This window comes from Pinus tabuliformis, chromosome 5_2 (genome assembly GCF_031772625.1).
Source record: "Pinus tabuliformis cultivar Carrire ecotype Pingquan chromosome 5_2, CPIR1, whole genome shotgun sequence".
NCBI classification, from domain to species: Eukaryota; Viridiplantae; Streptophyta; class Pinopsida; order Pinales; family Pinaceae; genus Pinus; species Pinus tabuliformis.
The window spans coordinates 607247102-607265700 of NC_142306.1; the positions used below are offsets into that span (position 1 = coordinate 607247102).

At 38.9% G+C, this 18599-nt stretch overlaps 1 pseudogene; it reads left to right on the forward strand.

Annotated features, from left to right (window-relative positions):
* Nucleotides 1-223: 223 nt before the first annotated feature.
* On the forward strand, nucleotides 224-2734 carry LOC149160478 (L-type lectin-domain containing receptor kinase IV.2 pseudogene; annotated as a pseudogene).
* The last annotated feature ends 15865 nt before the right edge of the window (nucleotides 2735-18599 follow it).

Consider the following 18599-nt stretch of genomic DNA (forward strand, 5'->3'; position numbering starts at 1 on the left):
TTAAATATCTCCACTCCCCTTAATTTAATTATAGTTATAGAAACCTCCTCCAAAATAAACACACTAATATTTTAACCGTTCCAAGAATTTGGCATTATTTGGAAGCATTACGTGTTGTTTCTCTTTCCTTCCTCAATGAGAAGTCTTATTTTCTCTGTCGTTGCCGTCTTATTCTTCTTCCATGGCTCAATATGGGTTATTTCGTCGAAGCCATTCCGTATTGTTGCTCATTTTATTAATTTTTTCGTGAAATTTCCTGGTCACTAGTCACAAGTTCACTTATAAGAATTTTACAATAAGAAGCGTAGTCCTTCAATGCTCTTGCCAGGAGGGTGCTAACAAATCTTTGAAGGACAACTGCACCCAACGCTGCAGTCTGTTTCAAATATTTGATAGATGTTTGCGGCTATAGATCACTTGATTATGTATTAATATCCATCATCTATTTAGTTTTCCGAAGAAGGAATTTAGCTCCACCCAAAGAAACGTCCAATGATGCGAATACCATGGCGCATACTCCTCCTGATAGCCTGCACCTCCCTCTTCATACCACTTATTCCTGCACGGGGCGCAGAAGAGGATCATCCACATACCACTTTCACCTTCGACGGGTTTAATGGAACCCATTTGATATTGGAATCGGACGCTTCTGTCATCGGCTCCAAATCCGTGCTCGCTCTGACAAAGCACTCGCCTTTTATGATCGGCCGCGCGCTCTATTCAATTCCCGTCCAGATGAAAAGCAACGAGACCCCTTTCTCCTTTAGCACTACCTTCGTCTTTTCGATGGTGCATCGTCCCTCCACCGCAGCAGGACATGGACTAGCCTTCATCATGATGCCCCACAGATCTCCCATTCGCGCTTTGGCGTCCCAGTATTTGGGCTTGTTAAACCTCACCAGCAACGGGCAGCCATACAATCACTTATTTGCAGTGGAGTTCGATACGACCAAGAATCCGGAATTCAATGATCCCGACGACAACCACGTGGGTGTAGACGTCAACAGCCTCATCTCGGAACAGGCCGTGCGTGCCGGTTATTGGGATGGGGTGGACAGCTTCCATGGACTGAGCCTCAAGAGTGGACAGAACATACAGGCCTGGATCGATTACAATCATCCTCAACGCCGCCTCAACATTACCATCACGTTGGCCGGCTTGCCGAGACCGCACAGACCATTGATATCTATGAAAATTGATCTGGACAGTGTTCTGAAAGAGAAGATGTTTGTTGGATTTTCAGCAGCCACTGGAGTCTTAGTGGAAGGCCATTACGTTATGGCGTGGAGTTTCGCCACCGAAAGCACGTCGCCGCGTCTCGATGTGTCGCGTCTCCCTTCATTCGCTAACATGTATTCCAAACGTCTGGACCCGGGATTCATAGCCGGCGTCACCGTGGCCACCTTGGTTCTCTTCTCGCTGGTGATTGGGGCGGTCCTGTTTCTCAAAAGAGCGAAATACAGGGAAACCATCGAAGAATGGGAGGAAGAGTACTGGCCCCATAGATTTACTTACAAGGAGCTCAGCATCGCCACCAGCAGATTCCGGGGAGATAATGTTTTGGGACAAGGGGGTTTTGGCAAAGTTTACAAGGGCGTTCTCCCCAGCAGCGGCCAAGAAGTCGCAGTGAAGTGCATGACAAAGGAGTTCACGGAGGGAATGAAAGGGTTCGTGGCAGAGATCTCGAGCATGGGACGTCTACAGCACCGGAATCTGGTCCATCTCCGGGGCTGGAGCCGGAGGGGAAAACAATTATTCATAGTTTATGACTATATGCCTAACGGCAGCTTGGATAATCTCATATTCGGGAACCCAAGCATAGTACTGCCGTGGCCTAGGCGATACGCGATCCTGAAAGGCGTGGCGGCTGGACTACTGTATCTGCACGAGGAATGGGAAAAAATGGTCATCCACAGAGACATCAAGGCAAGCAACGTGCTTCTGGATTCCGAGCTAAATGGGCGGCTAGGAGATTTTGGTCTCGCTCGGCTGCATGATCACAGCGAGAATCCTTCGACGACTCGTGTGGTCGGAACATTTGGGTACATAGCGCCGGAGCTCATATACACGGGGAAGGCCACTCCCAGCTCGGATGTATTCAGCTTCGGGGTTCTGCTGTTGGAAGTGGCATGCGGGAGGAGACCCGTGGATCTGTCGAAGGACGCTGAGCAAATGATTTTAGTGGAGTGGGCATGGGAGCTGTACAGCGAGGACAGGCTACTGGAGGCATCGGATTCAAAGCTGGGGAAGGACGGATATGATGTGGGCGAGATGGAGAAGGTGCTGAAATTGGGGCTGTTGTGTTCTCACCCAGAGCCGGAGAACCGGCTGCGCATGCGCCATGTTTGCCAAATACTGGAAGGCGAAGCTCCTCTTCCCCACATCTGCATGGGTTCGTTAAACGTCAGTACTATGGGTTCTTAACCGAGAGCTGGTCTTTCTCCGTTATATTACAAAGAAGCCTAGGGAAGGACGTCGATCAGAAGCCGACCAGAATGAATATGCTCGATCCCGCCTCCGCTAGTTCAAATCGCAAAATGTTCCGAAGGTCGAATACTATATTCTGCTGTCTACAGAATTTTCCATCGCACCGTCAAGGTAAACCCCACACACGCGTTAACGGGTGCTATACACAATTTCATAGAAAGGCATGGGATATATTATTGTTTTACGTTTATTACTATAAATGAAAATGTTCTCTGTTTGTCTTTAATACAAAAGCATCTAACAGAATTTCATAATAAAAATGCACCTTATTATTTATATATTTATTATCAAATTTAAATTGAATGTAATGGAAAACTGATTAAGGGCATGGAGCCAATGCGCAAAATACAGTGTACCGCAGTGTGCTTTGGTTTTTAAAGATGGTTTATGGGTTTACATTTTCAATATACTATAAACATAATATTAACCTTTTTTTTTCTTTCATTTTTGAATTAATTTATGGCAGTTTCTCCTGTACATGTTTCTCTTAGACTCAAAATTCATGGATTTTCCTATCTCTCTAAATGTACTTATCATCCATCCCAAAAATTATTGAAGAAAAACAATAGCTAGACGACGACGTTGTCATCATCAACCCTCTTTACCTGTATTTGATTTTAAGTATTATTTTTATTGGTTTTTAAATTTTATAAATTTATGTATTGTGTAAAAAAATATTATTGTTTAAATGTAGTTTTTATTCTATTAGCGTGAATATAGATAGACCTTAAAGTAGTATCATAGATTTTTTTGTGGCATCCTTCCATTGAATGTCATCATTTCATGATGTTATACCGCATATAAATAGACCTTAAAGTAAGGCTGCCCATTTTGGTTCCAATGTAGTTGTTACACGTTGATGCTTGCAAAGATACTTGTCATGGTCTAAAAAGGAATGTTATTTGAAATAGTTTCTTGAAAAATATTAGTACATCATATTTTTTATATTTTCATTTGCTTATGTATTTAAGTTTATTGGCAAATATCTAATAAACATAATTTAAAAAGTATTTATAGTTATGTTAGATTTCAAGCTTCTGTGGTAGTTTTTTGGAGTAGCATGATCTAGATTATCCACAGTATTGGCTTTATTCTGTCGACGTTTCAAACCCCAAAGGAGGTCCATCATCAAGATTACGATAGAATATGAATGATAGTTCCTTGAGAGAAGAATCTTTTGACCATAGTATAAATAAACCTAGATCTTGATTTATAGTTATTTCGGTTTGGTTTCGTTTTTTTTGTTTTTCTCTTCTTCATGTATAGCTCTTCTTGAGACATACCTACCTCCCTTCACACAATAAGACTTGATGTAATGGTTGTTACAATATGTTTCATTGGAACTCCCTATACCTATATTTTCTATCTTTCTTTGTGCCTAGAAAAGAGTGAGCCCAGCCTATGGTTTTATGAAAAGAGGTATATTTAAAAACAAATATCTCAATAATGAGTCATTTCTTGAGTCAATATATTCATCATATGATAATAATTAAGTAATTTAAAACAAGTCCTTACAATTTCTCGAAGGGGAAGGAAAATTGGGTTTGTTGTGATTTGGATTAATGACAAATTATTTACTCATGGACTGATATATGTATCTATGCTAATGAAATTGTAAATTTAACAAATTTCTTTCAATTCAAGATCAATAAAATACCAAGAAAAATTCAAAAATATTGGATTACATAGTTTCAGTTTACCCACATGATTATGGAATAAGCATATGTTATCTACAAAAAGTTAACTTACCATATTAGATGTCAGCCACAAAATAATTATTGTTATATGTACAAAGTATTAAAAGTTGCTTCTTCATTTGTTGGATTTGAAATTCTGAATGATTTGATTTGATATGCATTAATGAAATCACATCAAAGCATGAAAAATAATCTATGAAATTTGTATTTCCAAAAATTATCATGCCAAAGGGTTGCACAGTAAACTAGCATTTGTGTTGTACCTTGAAGGATTGTAGAGATTTGGATACCTTGAAGGTCTCCACATAAGCCCGAAACCTATGTGACAAATAAGTGATTAAGGCCATTGATGAATATCACTAGGTTTAGAAGGTAATCTCTAGGAATCTAAATTCTCTTGAATTGCCACAATACAAGAAAACCATTGGTAGGGTCTTCTATTCTAACACTTTATAATTACACCTACTATGGTCAAGTTCAAAGGTAATTTTCTTACCAAAACATGTGGAACAATTGTGATTTTATTAATATCCTCTTGATGATATTGTCATTGCAAATTGATTATACTTTAATAAACATTGTGTATAACAAACTCTTATTTTGAAATAGGATGGTAATACATTGGCCAAGATTCCCTAGTTATTGGCCCTTAGGTTTTACAAAGAAAATATTATCTTTTTCAATAACATATATGACAAACAATTAAGGGAACAACTTATATCCCTAGAGTCAAAGAAAAAATTTAGGTTATTTAATCGCAATAATTTGGTTAATGATCATTAATGGGTGATTCAATCACCTAGTTGTTTATAATTGTCCATGTGGTTAGTGTGGCTTGTTAAAATGCTTAAGAACATTTTATGGTCTTTTTTTCTAATAATCAATTGTGGGTCCATGCATTTGTGTTCAACTTATTCCTACTACCATTTCTTAAAAGGTCTCTCTTATGAGGTGAATTCCCTCCAATTGTAGAGTCTGTCTTCTTGAAGCCTTGTTAATTTGAATCATTTTTTAATGTGGAAGAGAAGTAATATTAATATTTTATTTAGCAATTTATGGATGATTAATTCTAAGACGAAATCTTGGTTATTGCGATTATGTAATATGTGGAAGCTAATGAGCTCAATTATTAATTTCTATGATCATTAATCATGCTAGTTTTATTTAGATAAGGGACTTACTCACTTGGAAATTCATAATGATCCTTATTGTTAATATGGCATGTTAAAATTTGTAAGAACATTTTATGGTTTTTTCCTCTTTCCCACCCTACGTAAGGATGGGTTGATTCATTATATGTTTAACTTCTTCCTACTACCATTTCTTGAGGAGTCTTTCGTCTAGAAAATAATCTTGTTTAGTTGTAGAGCTTTAAGATTTTAGGTACCTTGTTCACTTGAAACCATTTTAATTATGGAAGAGAGAATAACATTTCAAATGGTTAAAAAACTCTCTCTTCTATGCAAGATTTTCCTTGCAAATTAATATTCATGTACATAACTTTTAATAAATGGAAATGGATCACTTAGATTGAATTTCTTGACTTTTATGGAGGTGCCCCATACAATATGAGTATGAATCTAGAAAGCATGTTCATAGCACAATAATCTAATTCTAAGAAGTCTCAAAACAAGATCTTGGATCACGTCTTAATATTAATAGTATGCAGTGAAACATAGGAGTGAGTTGAGGTAAAAATATTTGGTCCTCCCTCAATATGATAGAATATAAAAAATTTAACTCTGGTAGACTTGTTATCTTTATAATGTTTTAGACCACATGAGTCTAATCTAAAAATAGTCAACTTAAAAAGTTTCAAAAATTTGTTTTTTTGAAAATGTCCAAGTTATTTATGAGAAATTAATTATAATTCTTTAATTTTCTACATGTTTCCACTAAAGATATTGAGTGACCATCTTTACTTGCGATTGATAGATCAAACCATTCCCAAGTAAAATGTGTCGTGTTAAATCTTGCTTTCATCCAAAATTTGTTATCTTATTTTGGTTGATTATCATGTTTTTGTACCAATCAAAATATTATAAATGTGTATGCAAGCACTGCCATTATTCATCCATTTACCACTACGACTTTGCCCCATCCATTAGTCAGCCACAACATATATCTCACTTCGTAAGGTGGTTTTCATCGTTAGCCGCCCTCTCCTAACACTTGGGATTTCATACCCCCACCCCCCCACCCCCCCCCCCCCCCCCCCTCCAAACTCCCTAGGCACTTCATTCAATTTTACATTCTCATGGGGATTTTCCCCCATCCTCACCACCCATTTTTCCTACAACATTCTACACTTTCCCTACTATAGACCCTCATGTTACATCCACTATGGCTACAATCGTCAACCCTGCACCAATCCACCTTATTTCACCCCCCTATTTCATCTACTATGATTGCACTCATTGAATTTATGTAAGTTGTTGCCTCGTAATATCTTGCTTGGCCAAGCAATTCGTTTACTAGCCATTCTATGTCATTTCACGAGTTATTTATGGTGAGATCATCCATTGATAAAATATTTATTCAACATGAATGGAACTTATTTTAGCTATTTTGATTACATTTTATGCTTTGATTCTTGTAAGTGGTATAAGGAGTTTTTGTGGAGAGGTGAAGGTCATAGACAAAGGAAACACCCACATAACTTGCACTATTTTATGCAGTGAGTTTTTTAAATAGAATTACGAAATAAAAGTTTTAAAGTATTTTCATTGATAGAATTGTGGATAAAATCTTATAAGATGTATTTTACTTTTCAAATCTCTAGAAATATAACAAAATCCCAAGGACATGAAGAATTGATTTTTCTGAAACACTAAAATGAGGAAGATCATGATTGTGGATGCACTTAGTAGTGAAAACGATGCTGGGGTTCAATAATTTTCCCATTATATATCTCGACCATGATGTTTCATGTTGTGCATGAGGTGTCTATAACACCCTCCTTGCACATCTACCTAAGAAACCGACTATCCAGGGTAAACATGCGACGAGATGCCACTATGATATGATTCGACCTCCTAAGTCACATTAAGGAAGTGTAACCAATGGAAACACACAATGCAGACATTAATCATTAGCTACATAAACGTCAGGAACCAATCCAATACTTTAGACAACTTGCCTTGGGGTCCCACTGAATGTTTGGACAAATTAAGGCTTAGTCACTCCCATGCTATAGGCATGAGGGCGACCAGAAACCCAAAGTCACTCTCATAGGCTTGCCTTCCAATGACCAGATACCAAATCTGTCAGTGCTATGGCAGTGAATTCGAGATTTGAGCCACTGTTTCATGCCCAGATCCCAGGTCACTGCCCATAATTGAAACATCTCTTCAAATCAGTGAAATAACATGGAAACAATAGTATTAAAGAAAATACTTGTTCAAGACCTTGAGTGGACCCCTACTAGCCATGCCATGCATTTAGTCAAAATATCGCAAATATGTAATCGACATGTGTACATAACAGTTATGAGCATAGGTGTCTCATACTTAGCTGAGAATCGCTAAGAACCATTGATGCCTCAACAAATCAACTTCCATTCCATCCATTAGATCATAGATACATTGATCATTCAATTACAAGTAAAAACATGTTGAGATCCACACACGACTACTATCATAAAACACATAAATAAACAACATAATAGGGAAGAAAATATCAGTGAAATCACAACCTTATACACCACATATAATCCATCATAATACTCATAGAAATATCAGGAGAAATAACCTTTAATTAATGATGAAAAATCCAAACTCGGGATGGGACTTCCATGTTCCACCCGGCTGTAGAATGGATGAGCCAAATCTCTCTTCAGTCACTCACCCCTGTGCCATATTCCAAGCATGAAGATCTCATAGAACACATCAATCAAAACTCCTCAAGGGATTCGAGAGACCAACCACCTCGACCCATCAAAGAGTGATTCTGCCTCATGGTCAGACATTACAAAACAATCATTAGATTGGTCTCCATCCAAGCCTTCTAGGGCTTCTAGAGCGTTTGTTCCAACTAAGACTTCCAGGACTACTAACTCAACCCATGGCTATTGTCAGACTTCCAAATAATTTTTCCAACCAAGTCTTCCAGGACTAGTAACTCAACCCACCAAGGGCTTCTAGAGTGTTTGTCCAATGAAGGCTTCCAGGACTAGTAACTCAACCCAAGCTGTTACAGGGCTTCCATAGCGTTTGCGCAACCCAAGCTTCCAGGAATTAATAACTCAACCCAAGCTAAGGAAACATGAGAACCAACCAAAAACAAACAATGAAAGTAAACCCATAATCACCAGGGTTATCCACGAAATGGCAAGGCTAGGCAATCCACTATCAATCTAGGCAATCCTCCATGCCAATGATAGATGACAACTAAGAAACCACAGGCATGTGCCATGCATTTCACACTAGTGAAGGAAACATACTTGCAACTTGGTACCTACAAGAAAATATGATGTAGTTGTTGATCCCGATGCCCTCGTGCACTTTCCCCTCTTCCTTTGCCTTCTTGCTCCAAAAATCCAAGTATGCCACACCCTCTAAGAGTGCTCCAAGAAAATTGTAAGTCTCCAAGTGTATGAGAGAGAGAGAGAGAATAATGAGAGACCTCCAAAACTGATTTGACAAAAGGTTACCAACTGATCCTCAGAAGCCTTTTTATGAATGAGGCCTCTACTTTCTTCATCTTCCATTATTTTCCTTCATTTTCCTCCTCACGTGAAACTTATGACCTTTCACCTCCCTTTTCTCCTAATTTCCATTATTTTCATAAATAAATTGCCAAAAATTCCATTTTTCCTTTCCAAGGCCTTAGCAATTTCCTTTTCTAATTTCCTTAGCCATAAATAATCACAAGTGAGCCACATCACTAGGATTATGCCCAACATTCAACTTGGAATAAGTGTCCCATCATTCGTGGTTATTATTTTTCCTTTATTTACTTTTATTACATGAAATTTTCACTAAGGCTATTACAGAACCCTCCCCCTTGGGGGAACACCGTCCTCAGTGTTCAACAACACCTATAACCACAAAAATGTTGTAAGCAAAATATATATTGCCGATGGAGCTTTATAACTTAGCTCGATGTAGTATTTACAATGATCAACCTGCTGAAAAGAAAACCAACATAACAACATAATAACATGACAACATAACAACATACAAAATAGTGGAGCTTTATAACAAAGCTCATGATGGTACTTACATTCATATACATATGTACATAAACCGACATCATCAAAACATATATCAAAACAAATGCCAAAGCATATACCAAAACACCAAGCCAAAACTAGTTTGTCGCAACCAACAAACAAACAAGGATACATAGCCCGCATTTGATCCACCATCTCCCATGTAGCTTCATTGGGCCCAAAGTGCTTCTAATGCACCTTAACTTGCTTGATTTCTTGGTTATGGAGCATCAACAATGTTTTTTTCAATATACACTGAGGTTCTAGCTGGAATTCTCCATTTGGTTCCACCTGCAATACAAACTAGTCAATCACATGATCAACATCCTTAATATACTTCTTAAGAAAAGATACATAGAAAACATCATGGAATTTCACTATCGTAGGCAGTGCAAGTCAATAGGCTACTGGCCCAATCCTCTTAATGATATTGAAGGGTCCACAAAACTATGGTGCCATCTTGGCACATGATCCAATCTGCAAGGAGCTCCTCCTCGGTTTGATGTGCAAGTACACATGTTCCCCAACCTGTAACTCCTTGAACAACCTGTTCCTATATGCACAACTCTTTTGCCTATCCTGTGCTGCCTTTAGATTCTTCTTGATCACCTGCATTTCATATTCCATCTCTGCCAACATATCTGGTCCAATAAATACCCTGCTAATCAGATCACTCCAACTAATGGGAGCAATGCAACTCTACCCATACAATGCCTCAAAAGGAGTCATCCTCAATGAATCCTAATAAATATTTTTGTATGCGAAATCAACCAGTGGAAGCTACTCTTCCCACATTCATTGCTGATGCATCACATATATCCTCAACATGTCCTCCAATATCTTGTTGACCCTCTCTATCTGTCCATCTCTCTACCGATGATAAGTCGTACTGAAGGCTAACTCTATGCCCAAACCTGCAAACAATTACTTCCAAAACTTGGAAGTGAACTTTGCATCCTTGTTTGACACAATATTCTTTAGAACACCATGCAATTCTGACCACATCTCGAATGAATACCTATGCGACATTGCTAGATGAGAATGTAGACTTCACCAGAATGAAATTTGCAACCTTCGTCAACCTATCCACAATAACCATAATGGAATAATGTTGTTTCACAGTCTTAGGCAACCCTCTGATGAAATCCATGGAAATAACCTCCCATTTCCACTTTGGAATCATGATCAACTGTAGCAATCCACCTTGATGCTTACATTCTACTTTCACTCGATGACAATCAAAACATCTAGCCACGAACTTTGCTACATCCCTCTTCAAATTCGACTAATAATAAAATCTCCTCACTGTTATTAGTGTCTTTTGATACATTGGGTGACCCGAATAAGATTTTGCATGAAACTCCCTCAATTACCTTCTTGAGCTCACTACTATTTGGCACATATATCTCGTCTCTGAATTAGACCAATCCATCTGTCGTAAGAAAATAATCTATACCCTATGCACCTGTACTTGTACCTATACTTGTACCACTACCTATACATGTACCTATACAATCACCTGTACCTATACCAGTACCATGGCATGTACCTGTACCTGTACCTATTCTCTATTGTAACCTGTGCACAATATCCATATATCTAACATCCTACTGATTGGTTCGCAAGATCCTATCTTGTGAGTCTGTCCCATAGGAGCTCATAGCTATCAAGTGATTTACCTGTACCCATCTACTGAGAGCATCTGCCACTCGGTTCGCTTTACCTTTGATATACTTGATCTCAAAATAAAACTCACTGATCATGGCCAACCATCTAGCCTACCTGGCATTTAGATTTAGCTGGTCAAACTAATACCTCAACCCACTATGATCACTCATAAGTAAAAATATCTTTCCAAGAAGATGGTGTCTCCACATCTTCAATGCATGTATGGTCGCTTCTAACTCCAAATCATGTGTGGGGTAGTTCTGCTCGTGCTCATTTAGTTTTTGGGATTCATAACATACCACCTGACCATCTTACATAAGGACTTGACCAAGCCCTCTCTTGCAAGTATCTATGCATACCACAAACTCTTTTTCTAAATCTACAATTCGTAGCACTGGTGCATGTGTAAAAAACTTCTTGAGCTGCTCAAAACTAGCCTCACACTCTTCTGTCCATTTGAACTTCTTTCCTTTCCTCTGCAATGATGTGATAGGATAAGCAATCTGTGAGAAGTTCCTGATGAACCTCCTATATTAACCTAGCAAAACCATGAAATATCTCACTTCATCCATGCTCTTAGGAGCTACCGACTCCATGATGACTCTTACCTTCTCTAGATCCACTGCAATGCCCTCCTTGGATACAACATGCCCCAAGGAATGTACCTCAGTCTGAAAGAAACTACACTTGCTGAGCTTAGCATACAACTGATGCTCTCTCAACAACCTCAACACCGTTGCTGAGTGCTCAACATGCTCTTCCTCATTTTTAGAATATACCAGTATATCATTAATGAACGCAATAACAAACTTATCCAAATATGGACACAACACACTATTCATCAAGCACATAAATGTAGTTGGAGAATTAGTTAAGACAAATGGAACTACAACAAACTCATAATGCCCATACCTGGTCCTAAATGCAGTCTTGTAAATATGTTCCTCTTTGATGCGTACTTGATGGTATTTAGATCTCAAGTCAATCTTCAAGAACACTGTTTCTCCCTTTAGCTAATCAAACAAGTCATCAATCCTCGGCAAAGGGTGCCTATTCTTGACAGTCACTTTGTTCAACTCCCTGTAATCAATGCATACTCTGAGAGTACCATCTTTCTTCTTCACAAACAATATTGATGCTCCCCATGGTGATACACTTTTCCTAATGTACCCTTGTCCAAAATTTCATTCAACTACAACTCTGATTCAACCAACTCAGGTGTGTTCATCCTTTAAGGTGCTTTCGATGTTGGAGCTTCCCCTAGCACTAACTCAATCGAAAATTCTACCTCCCTATGAGGTGGAAACTACAAAATGTCCTTAGGAAATACATCCTAGAATTTCTGCAAAACTGGGTACCTGTTCAACACATCTGCATCCTCAACCTCCTTATCCTTATCACTAGAAATGCGTATTGCAAATAACTTACACCCTTTCCTGTGACTACACTTTGCTTGGATAGTTGTCACCATCCTCACTAATGTAGCTTTCTTCTTACCCTATAAGACTCTTGGTTCTCCATTTTCATCAACACACTCAATAACTTTGTCATAACAACCTACCTTGGTTCTATGAAGATACAACGAGTCAATGCCCAACAACATACTGTATCAACCCAATGGTAATACATTCAAATGTGTTGTGGTAGGCATACCATTCAAATCAAATGAACAAGCTCTTACCCAATGATGAACTTGCTTCTTTGTACCTGTAGTCAACTACACCAATGAAGAATCTACGTGAAATTCCTTACTCAAACCACACTTTTCCACCAAATGAGGACTAACATAGCTATAATTAGATCTAGGGTCAATAAAAATAGAAATAACTTGATAAAAAAACTTACTGTCGATTTCAATGATAGATGCCTAATGCTATGTACGTTTGTTATCCAATGTTGCATAGATACACAGAATACTCTCACCAACATCCCCAATAGTTGGTGCCTCCTACGCACTATATATCTGAGGCCTACCACCCTGATTCTGCGGACAATCTCTCTTGGTATGATCCTTGGCACAAGTCCAACACTCTATAGGATTCCAACCTATCTCCTTGTTTTTTTCTTGTCTATCTGATAAATTGAACTTCTTAGGTGGCGCAACATTATCCTTGTTACCTATATCCCGAGGCCTTGCTCTCTTTCTATCCCATTTTCCTTTGTTCTTTGCATTACCTCTCTAGTTTGGCTTAGTCTCAGTTATGAGCTTCAATTTTTCATAGAAATGCCTTAGCTTCGAAATGGCCTCCTCCAGTAATCTAGGCTCATTGAACTCAATTCTATCTTTAAATTCAACCGGTATCCCACTATTGAACCTCTGAATCTTGGCCTTTTCCTTTGTGAGATAAGTCACATACCTTAGTAACTCCAAGAACTTACTAGTGTACTCATCATCTGTCATGGAACCCATCTTTAGCTCATAAAATTATTTTTCTCTATCATCAAAGTATCTCTCTAACAAGTACTTATTCTTGAATAGCTGCTCAAACTCACTACAAGTCAGATCCTCCTCATGAATGCATATTACATTCTTCACAATTTCCCACCCAATGTATACTTTACCTTTGAGACTGAATGTAGCCACTCTAGGTTTCATGTTCTCTGAATAGTCATGCAACCTGAAGAATTTCTGTATGCCAAGAAATCATGCCTCTTCATCCTATGGTTTCTTCATCTCTCCATCGAATGTTGGTGGCTTCGATTTTTTAAACTCATTCGGAAAATATCCCATATCAGTTATCCTATAAGGACAACATCAATGGTGATCATAGTGCTTATCTAAATAAAAAATAGAGTCATACATGTGTCTATCCCTTCTCCTATCTAGAGTGTCCAATAATCTGTCATCTCTGATTGCGTCATCTCTATCGGATCTATGACCACCATGCAACCGACTACCATATGCCCCATTAGTTTTATCATCATTCTTGTATCTGATTCGACATGGTCCTTATCGCTATAAATCTGACAAACTTTGAAGTATTACTGCTTTTACCTCTACTTGTTTCTCATGTGCATGCATGATTCTGTCATTATTTTCCTTACAACTCCTTATTTCTTCCTTTAAGCTTCTCAGTGTAACTGCGAAATGAGAAGAGTTCCCAACACCATACTACTCTTTGGATTCATAGGGAGAGTCTCTGTAATCAACCATCTTGCTAGCCATTTGATATTTCTTCCTGCGAGGTGTATCATGTCTACTAAACAAAATCACAATAAACCAATGTATCTTACTATAGCTCGGGGAGGATACCTTGTCTTCAAGATCAAAAAATCAGCGTGATACATGTATAACATAATCATGACATCATATAGAAGCATAAAACATAAGCATATGACCATGCAACCATCATTCTAGCTAGGGTCGAGTCATCAATGCATGACCTCAATAACAACACACACCACAGCCTCATGCATGAAAACCACCATCATGACGTCACTATACACTTGACCACATTCAAACATGAACTTGCATAAGTGATGCATAACCATCTAGACATATGCATAAAAACACATGATAAGGCATGAATGAACAATACTTGAAATCAAGCCTGCAAGAATGATACATGCAACCAAGCATACAAGAATGTAGCCAACAAGCAAGATTGCAACCAAACATTCTACAATAATACATGTAAGGGACATAAATCGACATGTAACTAGTCATACATTCATGAAGATGCATTCCACAACAACATCCTCAAGTTTCACTTGACGACATCGCTACAACCATAAACAACATCATGCAAATGCAACAAGCACATGGAATGCAAGTGTGAGAGACACACATGTAACTTCCATGCATGCATGACCAACACATAGCCCATCAAGTTTGAGGGGTGAACCATGCTATGATACCCCTCTGTAACAACCTCCTCCCACATCTACTCAAGCAACTGACTAGCCAAGGTAAACATGCAACGAGAGGCCATTATGATATGATTAGACCTCCTAAGTCATGTTAAGGAAGTGGAACTGAAGGAAACACACCATACAATCATTAATCATCAGCTGCATGAACCTCAGGAACCAATCTAATACTTTAGAGAACTTGCCTTGGGGTCCCACTGAACTTTTGGACAACTTATGCCTTAGTCACTCCCATGCTATAGGAATGAGGGTGACCAGAAACCCAAAGTCTCACGCACAGGCTTCCCTGCCACCGACTAGAGACCAAATATGTCAGTGCTATGCAACTGACCCTGGGATTTGAGCTATTAGGCGCAACCCAACCTAGTCAAATTTTGGTGAAAGACTCCGCCTTTTGAGGAGCGGAGTGCGTGAAGTTATATTTAACACGTGATGTCTAGGGGCTTTGGGGTGGGTCAAAACCCCTCATTTTGTAATGGGTATCAGGGTTATATTTCATTGTTTTGTCGAATCCATAGTATGTGGACCATGGATTTTTAGTAATGAAATGTACATAAGGAGATGTAACGATTTGTTAAGGAGAGGTGATATGTGGAAAAATTGATCATACTTTCTATTTTTAGTCTGTATTTTGGGCCTTAAGGAAAGGCTCCACGGTTGAGTGTGCAGAGGCCTTGGAAGAGTCTATAGCTGAGTGTGCAAATCACTTGCAGCTGGGTGTGTAGGTCAAAGAAGTTGTATGTACTGAAAGATCTATCTTAATAAAGAGGAAGAAGCTTTGGCAAAGACTTGTGTATTTGTATTCTTAATATGTGTTCATACTTATTGTTATGCATGATTTTTATTCATTTATCCGAAAGAATACACAATGTTATGTTGTTCTCTAATATGTTTATGTAATAAGTGAAAATCTTTGGAATAAAGCATCAGCGCAAAGTATTTTATGTATGTGAAGTTGTAGATAAGCCTAAACATAAATAAAACACACAGATGTCATAGTGCAGTATCCCTCTGGCTACAGAAACCTGGTTCTGCAACTTCCCATAACCGCTTTGGGTGAGACTGCAATCTGCTTGCAGGTCATTGCTGAAAGGTATAGTGTTTGAGGGTTTTGTTCATGTATAGTACACTTTGAACCTGAGTCAATCCCCCTTAAACCAACAAATGGTTTCATTGTCAGGACCAGGATCTGTTTAAGGGATATTTTTTTTGCATTTTTGAAGAAGGAAATCCAGGATTGGGTTGAGAAGAAAGAGTGAGAATTTGCAATTCAAGAAAACAGGAATGCACGATTGTCGAATGAAGCTTGGTTGCAGAAGTATATCTTTAAAGAACAACATGAGATCTTCTTCGTGATGTTTTCTAATGAACTATATGAATGGTTATGAAGGTTGATCGAGTGTACGACTTGTTTCAAGAACGATGAGCCTACTGCGTGGAGCCCTGAATTGATATAACAACTCAAGAATAATAACCATAGTATCTCAAGGAAGGTTGATTTTTGGATTGAAAGTATCCTGGGAGGATTTATTACCAAATTTGCAATAGACACAACTATATCATACAACGAAGCTAAGCAAAGATTTTTTAAGGGTACACGAGGTAAGTACCTAAATTCTTTGAAGTTGTGGATTACAATTATTTTGTTTGAAAGGGGAATACTACAAATGCAATCAAATTAATGTTTGTACAAAGAGGGAATAAGTCTGAACCAAGACCAGGGTCTACACGAAGTTGAAAGTAGTATATAGTAGGTTGCAAACCAAAGAACTTTATTGAGAGTGATTATAGTCCATTGTTAGGTGGGTTTGAGAGTGAAGAAGAAGGAAGTACCCCTGCTACCCCGCGGTATTCCCCCTCCCATCCTAAAGGTGCGTTGAAGTTAGGAGTTGAGTAAAATCAAGGCATCTTCAGGATTCCCAATACATTTACTCCCCTTACCCCCCACCCCCTCCTCATAATTCCCCTATGCCACCTTCCCCTCCTGTTATAGACATTTTTGGGCACTGCAACCCCAATCATAAATGTCCATAAACCAAGGGCTCCTAAGTCCCTAAAAGTGTTGTTCCGACCCCTAAAAGAACAAGGTCAGCTGATTACATCATCTCCCAGAAGTTCTCCATGAAAAACTACTCAGAACTGGTCAAAATTGGACCATCTCACCTGCTCCATGGTCAAAGTGCGCTGCATCCCACCTAAATACACATGGGAGGTGCGATGCATACTGAAAAGCCCTTCTATGGGGTGCGATGGGCGAGAGTGGACAAATGGCAGGGTCAATTTGCTAGGTGGAAGATCATGGAATCTTCTAGAAACTTCTCCTGTGACACTTGCCTCTCTGCATTCGCCCAGGGATGAGTAAGAGATCATTAATCTCCAAGTGGAATCAAGAACTATCAGAGAGAGGACACTAATCAAATCTCAAAAGCTGACTCACCCCCCTTGCAGACATCTATATATGGATCCCTCATCCCAGAGATCCTGAGGCTGGAATTTTGTATCTTGTAAGGAAGTGCTACTGGTTTCTTGGTGTAACATCATAGTGTTGGGTGATCTAAGCTTTTCATGAGGTGAAGAAGGGCTCTCTTGCTGGGAGGATGACGCTGGGTCAGAACAATTGGTTGTAATCCTCTTTGCTTTTCTTGATTATTAATAAAGTTATTCAAGTTTTCCTCCACACTCTTGTATGATTGATGATATATGTGTTTTTGTGGTCAATATATATCTGGTCCTATATTGTTTATGATAGTAGATCTCTGTTCTTGGATAGTGTTATGTTGCTTTGATTCTACAGGTGCTCTTTGAAGCTGGGTAGACGAGGAAGCGAGTGGCAAAGATCTATCAGAAGGGAGAGGAATCAAGCAAGGAACCAAGCGAAAGATAGAGGTTGGTCTCCTTCTTTCTCCTCTTATCTACTTCTCATAAAGGAAAATGAAAGTGGTTTTAGTTTGTTTGTTTCTAAGGTAGCTACCAGCCTTAGTGGGACTAGCAGCTCTGCATAGACACTAGATTTCCCGATAACAAAATGGCGACTCCACTGGGGAGCGAATAGATTGTTTTTTGTCTATATTTGTTTGCTTTATAAACTTACAGACGGAGCCTGAAGTCAAGCCAGCTAGCCTTCGAACTGCATTTGCTATGCAGGTGCAAAGTAGATCAACGTTGCTTTAGTCTATCTCCGAGTTTTGTTTATAAACTGAACAATTTATTTACAAGCTCTCTAATTGCCCTTGTGGTGGCTCTAGTAACCTCCTTAGATCTACCCCTGTGATTGATTTATTGATTACCACTTGCTCGGCCTAAATCCCTGAACTGAGATGCAAACTGTGACCGGAACCCAGTTGAAGTCTCGTCTTTAGATCATCGGACTGTCTCTTCTCTGGAATCTGGATGCGTCGCACTTCCCGAGTGTGGTAGGTGCATTGCATCTCACTTTCCCTGTGTTACAGGTGCGCTGATCAGACAAGGCCTCTCCTGCTCTTAGTTTTTGGTTTCTGTGTTCACTCTTTTCAGCTCTATTCAGGTGTTTTGCTGTCTGTAGTCAGTATACCTCTGTTGAAACCCCCTTCCTTGCCATTATTTTGCCTCCATTGTGCAAAGAACTGTAAATGTTTTTATGTATTTTGAGCCATTTTCAGTTCTCTTTTACAAAGAAGTAGCATAAT